This window comes from Herpailurus yagouaroundi, unplaced genomic scaffold (genome assembly GCF_014898765.1).
Source record: "Herpailurus yagouaroundi ecotype Mexico unplaced genomic scaffold, PumYag 166, whole genome shotgun sequence".
NCBI lineage: Eukaryota > Metazoa > Chordata > Mammalia > Carnivora > Felidae > Herpailurus > Herpailurus yagouaroundi.
Window position 1 is genome coordinate 1,081,151 of NW_024412407.1, and position 9,418 is coordinate 1,090,568.

Below are 9,418 nucleotides of genomic sequence, written 5' to 3' on the forward strand. Positions count from 1 at the left end.
AAGAAAAGAAAAGAAAAGAAAAGAAAAGAAAAGAAAAGAAAAGAAAAATAAAATTAGACCTCAGCAGATTCTATTTTCATTGAAACTGGTTCAATTTGATTTTTGAACTCCTTAAAAATATTCTTCAAAGTAGGCTGAGATTTCATGATTTCATGGTGCTCTTAATCTTTTTTCAAAAAACATAGGCCATGCTGCCGTAACAAAGAGACCCACAGAATGGTTCAAATAAAGGAATAAACCAGAAGGAGATGGGTAGGTACAGTTCAGAAATTAATTTTGTAATATCACTGTTATGTTTACCTTTGCTTTTTAAAATTTCTTTTTATGTTTATTCATTTCCTGAGAGAGAGACAGAGTGCAAGCAGGGGAGGGGCAGAGAGAGAGGGAGACACAGAATCCAAAGCAGGCTCCAGGCTCTGAGCTGTCAGCACAGAGCCTGATGTGGGGCTTGAACTCACTAACTGCAAGATCATGACCTGGGCTGAAGTCAGATACTTAACCGACTGAGCCACCCAGGCACCCCTACCATTGTTGTTGTTGTTGTTGTTGTTTAAGGAAACTCTACCCCCAACATGGGACTCAAACTCATACCCCTGAGATCAAGCGTCACATGCTCTACTGACTGAACCAGCCAGGCACCCCACCATTGCTTTTGCAAAAAGGTTTAATTTATTCAAATAATATTTACTGAACTGGGCAATGTGCTAGACAATGGAAAAACTGAAGTAAACAAGACCCTTACCTCACAGAACTGAGTTTAGTGGGTGTGAGAAAAGACAGGATTGATTCATTTTCAGAAATACCAAATAAAAGCTGTGCTGTCTAGTTAACAGAAGGTTTACAACCTGTTAGAAATATATATGAACTCCCCCCCCCCATAATGGAGTCCCAATCCCTTCAACACTTCACTTCCTGGTTCTTACCCTCTCCGTTTCAGAGGCTTATTTTCGTGGGCTTTGCAATGAGCATGTGTCAAAGACCAGAGGGAGGAAGGACTGAAAGACTGTGTCACCTCAGGAAATGTACATTTGCTCCCATCAGACTACTTTCTTTGTTTGTTTTTAACGTTTATCTGTTATTGAGAGATAGAGACAAAGAGCACGAGCAGGGGGAAGGGCCGAGAGATGGAGAGATGGAGAGATGGAGAGACAGAGAATCTGAAGCAGGCTCCAGGCCCTGAGCTGTCAGCACAGAGCCCGACGCGGGGCTTGAACTCACAATCCACGAGATCATGACCAGAGCTGAAGTCAGATGCTTAACCGACTGAGCCACCCAGGGTCCCCTCATCAGACTATTTTTTACCTTACTACCACGCCGTATATGGGCATAGGCGACACCCGGGTAAGGTTGTAACTTCTGTAGTACTCAGCCAATGAGGAACCAGGGGCGGGACTTGCATACTAGGAGATAAATTGCCTGCTGTGACTGGCCGAGCATGCCTGTCCATCAGACACCTGCTTTTGCAGGAACGTTGACGAAAGCCTGGCTTCACTGTGCTCCAAGTCTCCGCGTCCCTCCTTTGATTGGGTCAGTGGGCTTATTTCTCACAATGGGCAAGACAAACAAGAAGATACAGTGTAATGACTAGAAGTCTAGGGAACTGGGAGAGAATTAAGGAGGAAGTAATGTCTGTGCTGAGAACTGACCAATAAAATACATCCCCTTTCATTCAAAGAGCATATCAGACTTTGAATAGATTTCAGATTCATCAGCCAGATTGGATGAGGTTTTAATATTTGCAGTCACGCACTGCAGCAGGTGATGGTACATGCACCATGCTCCTTTAATTCTCCCAACAAGTCAAGGAAGGTGTGACTTCTGCTTTACAGATGAAGGTACTGAGACCCAGGAACGTCAAGTAACTTGTTGTGAGGGAGGCAGCATTCGAACCCAGGTTATCTTTCCAGTATAACATATGCCTTTTCTGTACAGATTAAAAGCATATTAACAAAAAGCAAACGTTAGCATTAAAAATTATATGGAATATGCTTTCATAAAATATTTACCGTTGCTTCTATCATATATACATCCAAACGTACTCACTTTCTAAATGTATTCACAAGGACTTTATAAATACCCTGTATAATTAAATGCTAAACTGTGTAGTCCAGACTATGAGCACAAGAATTCAGAAGAGAGGAGCGTGACTGAGAGTTAGAAGGAGTTGGGGAAGTTTGTGCAGACCTTGATGAGTGCCTTCCAGATGTTGGAATCACAGGAAAAAACTAAAGATAAATTCAGCACATTAGTAAAACAATACCGAATCATTGAGCCTCAAGGGACTGACTTAGAGGTTGTATCGGGAAGAGGCTTTTTCTGATCCAAACAGGTATGGGTGGAAGGAGGCTTCAATATCAATTTATCCCCATTTAAGTGGCCCTGGTAGCTGTGACCCAACTCCCTCCCCTTTTCTAGGAAAACATATATTCCAGCATTCCCAAGATCTCCCTCTCCTCCTCCTGTATCATCATGTTATCACTTTGCATATCAAGAAATATATATTGGGGCGCCTGGGCGGTGCAGTCAGTTAAGCATCCGACTTCAGCTCAGGTCATGATCTCACGGTTCGTGGGTTTGAGCCTTGCATTGGACTCTGTGCTGACAGCTTGGAGCCTGGAGCCTGTTTCGGATTTGGTGTCTCCCTCTCTCATGCTCATACTCTCTCTCACTCTCTCAAAAATAAATAAACAATAAAAAATTAAATATATATATATATTATTTTCCTAATGCTAGTCTGAGGGCCAAATCAATGGACAGACACACAGTCCTTGTTCCAGTAAAGCTTCCAGTCTAATGGGGATGCAAACAGATAATTTAGAGAAAAGAATGGGGCAAACATAGCCCAAAATGAAGCATAATTGCTCCCCTTAGATGTACTTCTAGCTATACCATAGAGAGGTCACGGCAAACTCCTTTACATGGAAGAGAACACCAGGCGCGGATGGCACGGTCCCAGGCTGGACCAGGTTACTTGTGCCCCCCAAATCTCTGGTCAATCCAGAACGGTCACCTGGAAAAGGGGGAAGAGGGCTTCCCTCCACTGGAACACTGCCTCTCCTATCTCTCCCCACAAATGAGCCCTGAGTGGGAAGCTGACCAAAGGAAGAAGTAGGAGGCGCTGCTAGGGTCAGACAGGACCCGGCAACCTGGACCCCGGCCAGCGGAAAAAACGCCATTGTCTCAGTTGCTTGCTCAACTTCCTGCCCTCAAACATCTACCTCACCCAACAGGCGCACTGAGTGTCAGGCCTCCCGCTCTACCTCCTGGCGAGGAGGCATTGCACACCAAGAGGAGAGCCAACCCCAGGGTTCTCCTAAAGTGAGAGGGAAAAGCCGCCAGACCCGTCCCCTGTGAGGAAAAAATGACATAGCTCAGGCTTTTGGATCACTAGAGGAGGATGGTTCTAGACCTGTAATGAAGATCCAGGATACACTTATCTCCCTCAGGCTGCCCTCCTTTCTCAGGGCGGGTCATCGGTCATCAGAGGAAGATCGGGGCTTTCTGGCAAAAGTGAGCAACAGCGGGACGGGAAAAGAGTGGGGGTGTGTCTCTGTAGGGGTCTGAGCCTCGAGGCATGTCACATTGGTGCGGTTTGTGGGAAAGGAGAATTCAGCAGACTGGGTGGGGCGGTGGGCGTGTCCCAAGTAGAATGAGAGCGAGATCTACCAGAGCGCAGTTTTGTGAAGATCTCCAGGCTCCCGGCCCTACCAGCCCTCACCCTGAGCCCATTTCATGACTCTGATGAGACCAGATGCTCATTCCCAGCTGATTCCCATTCCCAACCACTGGCTTCCAGCTCCTTGGTCCCTCCCCCGTCTCCACACTCACTCCTCTGGCAGGATAGCCCGGCTTTTGGCTGGGAACCGAGCTCAAAGCGGAAACGGGCAGTTGGGAGGTGTGATTTATGTCTCTGACTTCACCCCAGGCTGGAGCCCAACACGTGGACCCTCCTCCCCTCAAAGTGCCCTTTTGGTAAATTTCCTCCTCCTCCTCCCCCTCAGAAATCTCAGGCTCTTCGAACGGGTCAGAGGTCATCTGGGGGAGCCTCCACCTCCACTACCATCCCCCCCTTCCACCGCCGGCTACCACTCACACCCCCACCTCCTGCTGACCGGTGATGGAACAATCTATTAACTTTACAATCGCCCACAGGAGGCAAGATTCCCCTATAAACCCAAACAATAGGGAAGTCCCTCTGTATATCTAATTCCCTTCTATCCTGCTGTTGAGCCAGTAGTTAGTTGGTGAAACAAAGGCCAGCTAGTTCAACACTCAGAATTCAGCCTCTGGCCTCCCAGGCTCCTGTGGCCAATTTAAAGTAATTCCCAACTCTATGATGATACCTTCTATCTCGAAAGGCAAAGGTATCAAGGTGCCATAACTGGTAACTTGTCAGGCACCTTAATGTGCATATTCATTCCCTGTCTGTCAAGGGCTCCAAATTACACCCCTCTGTCCTTCAGCTAAGTCAATCCTGAAACCCAGAGCAGAAAAGATCTTCACAGGAAGTGAGAATCCCCACAACTCCTTCCAGGGTCTCCCACCTTTACCACTTAGAAACGTCTAATAGCAATCTAATTTGGGGGGCGCCTGGGTGGCTCAGTCAGTTGAGTGTCCGACTCTTGATTTCATCTCACAGTTCGTGGGATCAAGCCCCACGTGGGGCTCTGTGCTGACAGCGTGGAACCTGCTTGGAATTCCCTCTCGCTCACTCTCTGCCCCTCCCCTGCTCATCTGTACTCTCTCTCTAAATAAATAAATATTTAAAAATAAATAATGTTTTTAAAAAAAAGAAATCTAATTTTGCCTTTTCCTGCTTTTTCAGATTCCTCATCAGTCAGATGGCTTTGTTAACTTTAGAGGGTGGTTGGCAAGATTAAATAGGGAGATTATTTGAAAGATAGAAACAGCTGCCTCATCAGATTGTTTTGAGGTTAAATGAGGTAATATACGCATAATGCTCAGATCTGTACCTGGTACTTAGCTAATTTTTCCCATAATACCTCAAAAATTGGGGAGGAACCTGAAAGTTTGCCCTTCCTAGACATCTAAAGCTCCTAGCCGCATTAGAGCCTCCTTGGATGGGAAGCTCAGATTCCTAGGTTTTAATTTCTGAAGATACATGGTTAAATGAATGAAAGAATGAATGAAGGAGTCCATCCTCCATTCACTTTTCTGGGGTCTGGCCTGGCCTGGCCTGGTTTCCTTCCCGTCACCCCCTGCAGAGTCTCTCCCTCAGAGCCCTGAGCTCATCCTAGTTACCAAGTATTTGTTTAGTCCTGCCCCCCCCCTCCACCACACACACACACACACACACACACACACACACACACACACACAAGGACTCCAACCCCCACGCTGGTTTTCCCCCACTGAGTTCTTTTTTTTTTATTTTTTTTTTTAACGTTTATTCATTTTTTGATAGAGAGACAGAGTGTGAGTGGAGGAGGGGCAGAGAGAGAGGGGACAGAGAGAGAAGGAGACATAGAATCCGAAGCAGGCTCCAGGCTCTGAACTGACAGCCCAGAGCCCGACGCGGGACTCGAACTCATGGACCGACCGTGAGATCAGGACCTGAGCTGAAGTCAGACGCTTAACCGACTGAGCCACCCAGGCGCCCCTCCCCCACTGGGTTCTTATATAGGCATCTGAATGTGTTGGAGATGGAACTTCAGGGACCATCTAGTTCAATTCCTTGGTTTAAGAAAGAAAAAACTGAGAACCAGAGAAGAGCAGAGTCTTGCTCAAGCAGGAACTTCCAGGTCAAATACCTGGATCCATCCCAGAGGGTCCCTACCTGCTGTCAGAGCTAGAAGAATTCTCATTCTCCTCTTCCTTTCTCCACCTCAGTAGGGAGAATAAGTCACTATTTTTTTAAATTTTTTTTCAACGTTTTTTATTTATTTTTGGGACAGAGAGAGACAGAGCATGAACGGGGGAGGGGCAGAGAGAGAGGGAGACACAGAATCGGAAACAGGCTCCAGGCTCTGAGCCATCAGCCCAGAGCCTGACGCGGGGCTCGAGCTCACGGACCACGAGATCGTGACCTGGCTGAAGTCGGACGCTTAACCGACTGCGCCACCCAGGCGCCCCATTATTTTTTAATGCCTAGAACAAAGCAAAGGCCAGAAAAGGGCTCAAGGAAGTCCCTCCACACACACCTGTGGTTTCTTCTTCATTCTTCCCTCTTAGCCCTAGATCTTATTTGGGGCCCCTCCTAGCATCCCCACAACCCTCCACCCCCACCCCAGCCCTCCAGTCACATTTATTTGGCTTCTGTCCTAACCTGCATATCACTTGCGTGTCACTCAACAATACGCTTGTTGGGTTTTGTTTTTGTTTTTTTTTAACGGACCAATGACTCTCTGGGAGTGTTTAGTCTGTACCCATGCTAATACCCAAGGGTCCTTAATGGGTCACATTTAACTGGCAGCTTCTGTGAGCATCACCCTATAAGTCACTTGGGCATTCCTTATGCCTCGGCCAGTGAGGCCCAAGTATTCCACAAAGCCAGTGGGTCAGTTTCTCCTAAAGTGAAGCCAGATCGCTTGGGTTTGAATCTCAGCTCTTCCACTTACCCTGGACTAGTTACTTAAACTCTCTGTGCCTTAGTTCCCTCATCTTAACAGGTTCAACAGTAGCTCCCTCATACAATGACAGTGCCAAGTAAATGAGTTAATATGCGTAAAGCTCTCATAGTATAGGGGCGCCTGGGTAGCGCAGTCGGTTAAGCGTCCGACTTCAGCCAGGTCACGATCTTGCGGTCCGTGAGTTCGAGCCCCGCGTCGGGCTCTGGGCTGATGGCTCGGAGCCTGGAGTCTGTTTCTGATCCCGTGTCTCCCTCTCTCTCTGCCCCTCCCCCGTTCATGCTCTGTCTCTCTCTGTCCCAAAAATAAATAAACGTTTAAAAAAAATTTAAAAAAAAAAAAAAAAGCTCTCATAGTATAGTACATAGCGTGTATTATAATATGTATAATCGTATATAGTATATATAACAGTAGCATACGCTATTATTATAGGAAAAGACAGTAACCCTAGGAAGCCCTGCCTCTACTCCCACCCCTATATATACCTAGGTCACATGGCCTGATTCCCCTCTTTTCCTGAGATCCCATTACCCTCCTTCAAACCAGTCCATATGGCCCCTGGGCAGTCCTTAATGCTTACCAAGCCCCCTTCCCTCCCCTGGGGCCCAAAACTGGATATGGGGGAGGGAAGGAGGAAAGGAGGGAAAAAACGTGGCCATTTTAGGGCAGAGGAGCTATTAGAGGGGAGAGGGAGTGGGGGCAGCAAGGGAATAGACCCAGAGTTGGGAGGCTCCTTATTGGGAAGGCCCCTGTCTAATTCTGGGAGACAGAGGCCAGGCCTGGGCACGCAGCCAAATCCAAAGAGCGGGCCCCAGGCTCTGTCCTGGCCAGCACCAGTGAAGGGACTAGATGCCCAGTTGCTTTGGGCCCTTCTCCACACAGTCACAGCACACAGACCCTACCCCAGTTCTACCCCTTCTGCCTAAACCTCCGCGACCATTAAAGTGGCCAGAGCCAGGAGGAGGACTTCCCCGCAAGCGTGTGTTGGGGAGACGGAGGGCCTCCTGCTTTGGCTGTCTCTAGGACATTGCCCACCACCCACAACCCTCACTACCTCCCCTCCATGTCCAACACTGTGAGCTCCTCCTACAGGAATTCAGCCGGTTCTGGGGAGACCACTGCCAGTGAGGGGGGGCCCAAGGGTGAGTAACAGTTCCCGCGGGGATCGGGGTGCCCATGACTAATCAATGAGAGAGTGAGGGAGGAAACTTACATTCCTTGACTTGTAGGGCAGTGGATGGAGGTGGGAGGTGGGGCAGGGCAGACCGAGGCAAGGACAGCCAAGTAGGGATACAGAGAAGGAAGCTAGGCTGCAGGCTGTCTCTTCAGCCCTGCTGTCTCCACATCCCAAGCTGCAGGAGGGCCAGGCCCCAGGTAACCAAATACCTGGGTCTCTGCTTGGTGCAGGGGCTTCCCATCTTCTGGCCAATGATCCCCTCCCACAGTTCATTCAAGTGGGGCTACTGACCTTGAAACGTGTTATGAGAGGGCCGGACTGGCATCTCATTTGCATTCCTCAGCCCCTATTCCCACTCCTCTAGGGGTCCCCGTTCCCAGAACACTCAGCTTGGAAAAACTCCACTGTGCCAGCCTGAGAGCTTCGCTAAGGGCATAAAAGCGGAAATGAGCTCGGAGCCAAGGTGGCTTGGGGAGGAAGGAAGCCCGTCTGCCGCCACAAAGGAGTCAGGAAAGCGAGGGAACAAACAGCCAAGTGCTTCCTGCCCACTCTCTTTTCTACCTCCCCACCGAACACCCCCCCACCCACCTCTTCCAGAGTGTCCCAACATCTTGGGGCCTGGGGGAGATGGGGGAAAAGGGTGCGGAGACCCACGCTGGACACCATCTACCGCTTCCAGCTCCGCAGCCTTTGTGGCAGGAGGCCAGAGGCTACTCTCGCAGCAACCCCTGCATCCACTGCTGGCCGATCAGCCCCACGTCAGCCAGTCCCCGAAGCCCCTTGCCCCAATTTTTTCCACTGAGGAAGAAAGTGACCCATTCCTCCTTCTGTTTTATGGCTTGCTTTCTCTGTCCTTCCGGTTATCTGTGGTTGTAAGAGAAGGCCACTGGCTAGAGAAGGGGTGGGGCGGTGGGGAAAACAGGCAGCTCTCATCCCTCAGGCAGCTCTCTCACCTCCCCCTGCACTGACAAGAGATCACACCCCAACTGTGGCCTGCTGACCACTCAGGACAGAGATGCCCCCCACCCATGTATGTGCATACACGGACACATGTGCAGGTGTTCAGACCACACACACGCACACACACACAGATTCTCACCTCACATAAACATTCACATCACATAGGATCTTTTCCCAGCCCAGCCAGCACAAACGGTGAACATTCACGCAGGGATACGGAAACCTGGGCCAACTTGGGCCCAAGATCTATCCCAGCGTTGACTCTTCTCCAGGCCTATTTCTCCTCTGGCCTTGCTTCTCCATGGCTTTCCCTACAGACCACAGCAGAGGTAAGGTGGAGCACCTGAGGGTGATCCATCCCCCAGCCTGCTGGTTGTGAAACTCAGTCAGCTCTGTCTGGGTTTCTGGAACCCAGCCCCCATCCCTGAGGTGATCACATGGAAAATGTCCAGCTGCGGTTGCTTGGAGAGATGAGCTCAGCCAGTCTGAGTGGGGCTGGGGGCCTGCATTCAGCGTCAGAGTTTCCACCTCGGACCTTACCCCTCCTCCCACCCTCAAACACCACCCCAGGGATTCAGGAGCAGGAAAGGAGCCAGAGGGACCTCTGACACAAATGTCTCAGCCTGGGACGGATTTATCAGAGGAGAGACACTGAGTGGAGAGCAGACGAGAGCTGGAAGCACCTCCGGGTCTG

General features: G+C 49.5%; 1 long non-coding RNA gene across 1 annotated transcript in view; it reads right to left on the reverse strand.

Moving 5' to 3' along the window:
* The window catches only part of LOC121038439 (uncharacterized), a 28,198-nt gene extending 20,060 nt beyond the window's left edge, over window positions 1-8,138 (reverse strand). The window contains exon 1 of the long non-coding RNA XR_005794347.1: window positions 8,056-8,138. This is a non-coding gene — a long non-coding RNA (uncharacterized LOC121038439). The remainder of the gene's footprint in view (window positions 1-8,055) is intronic.
* Between the last annotated feature and the right edge of the window lie 1,280 nt (window positions 8,139-9,418).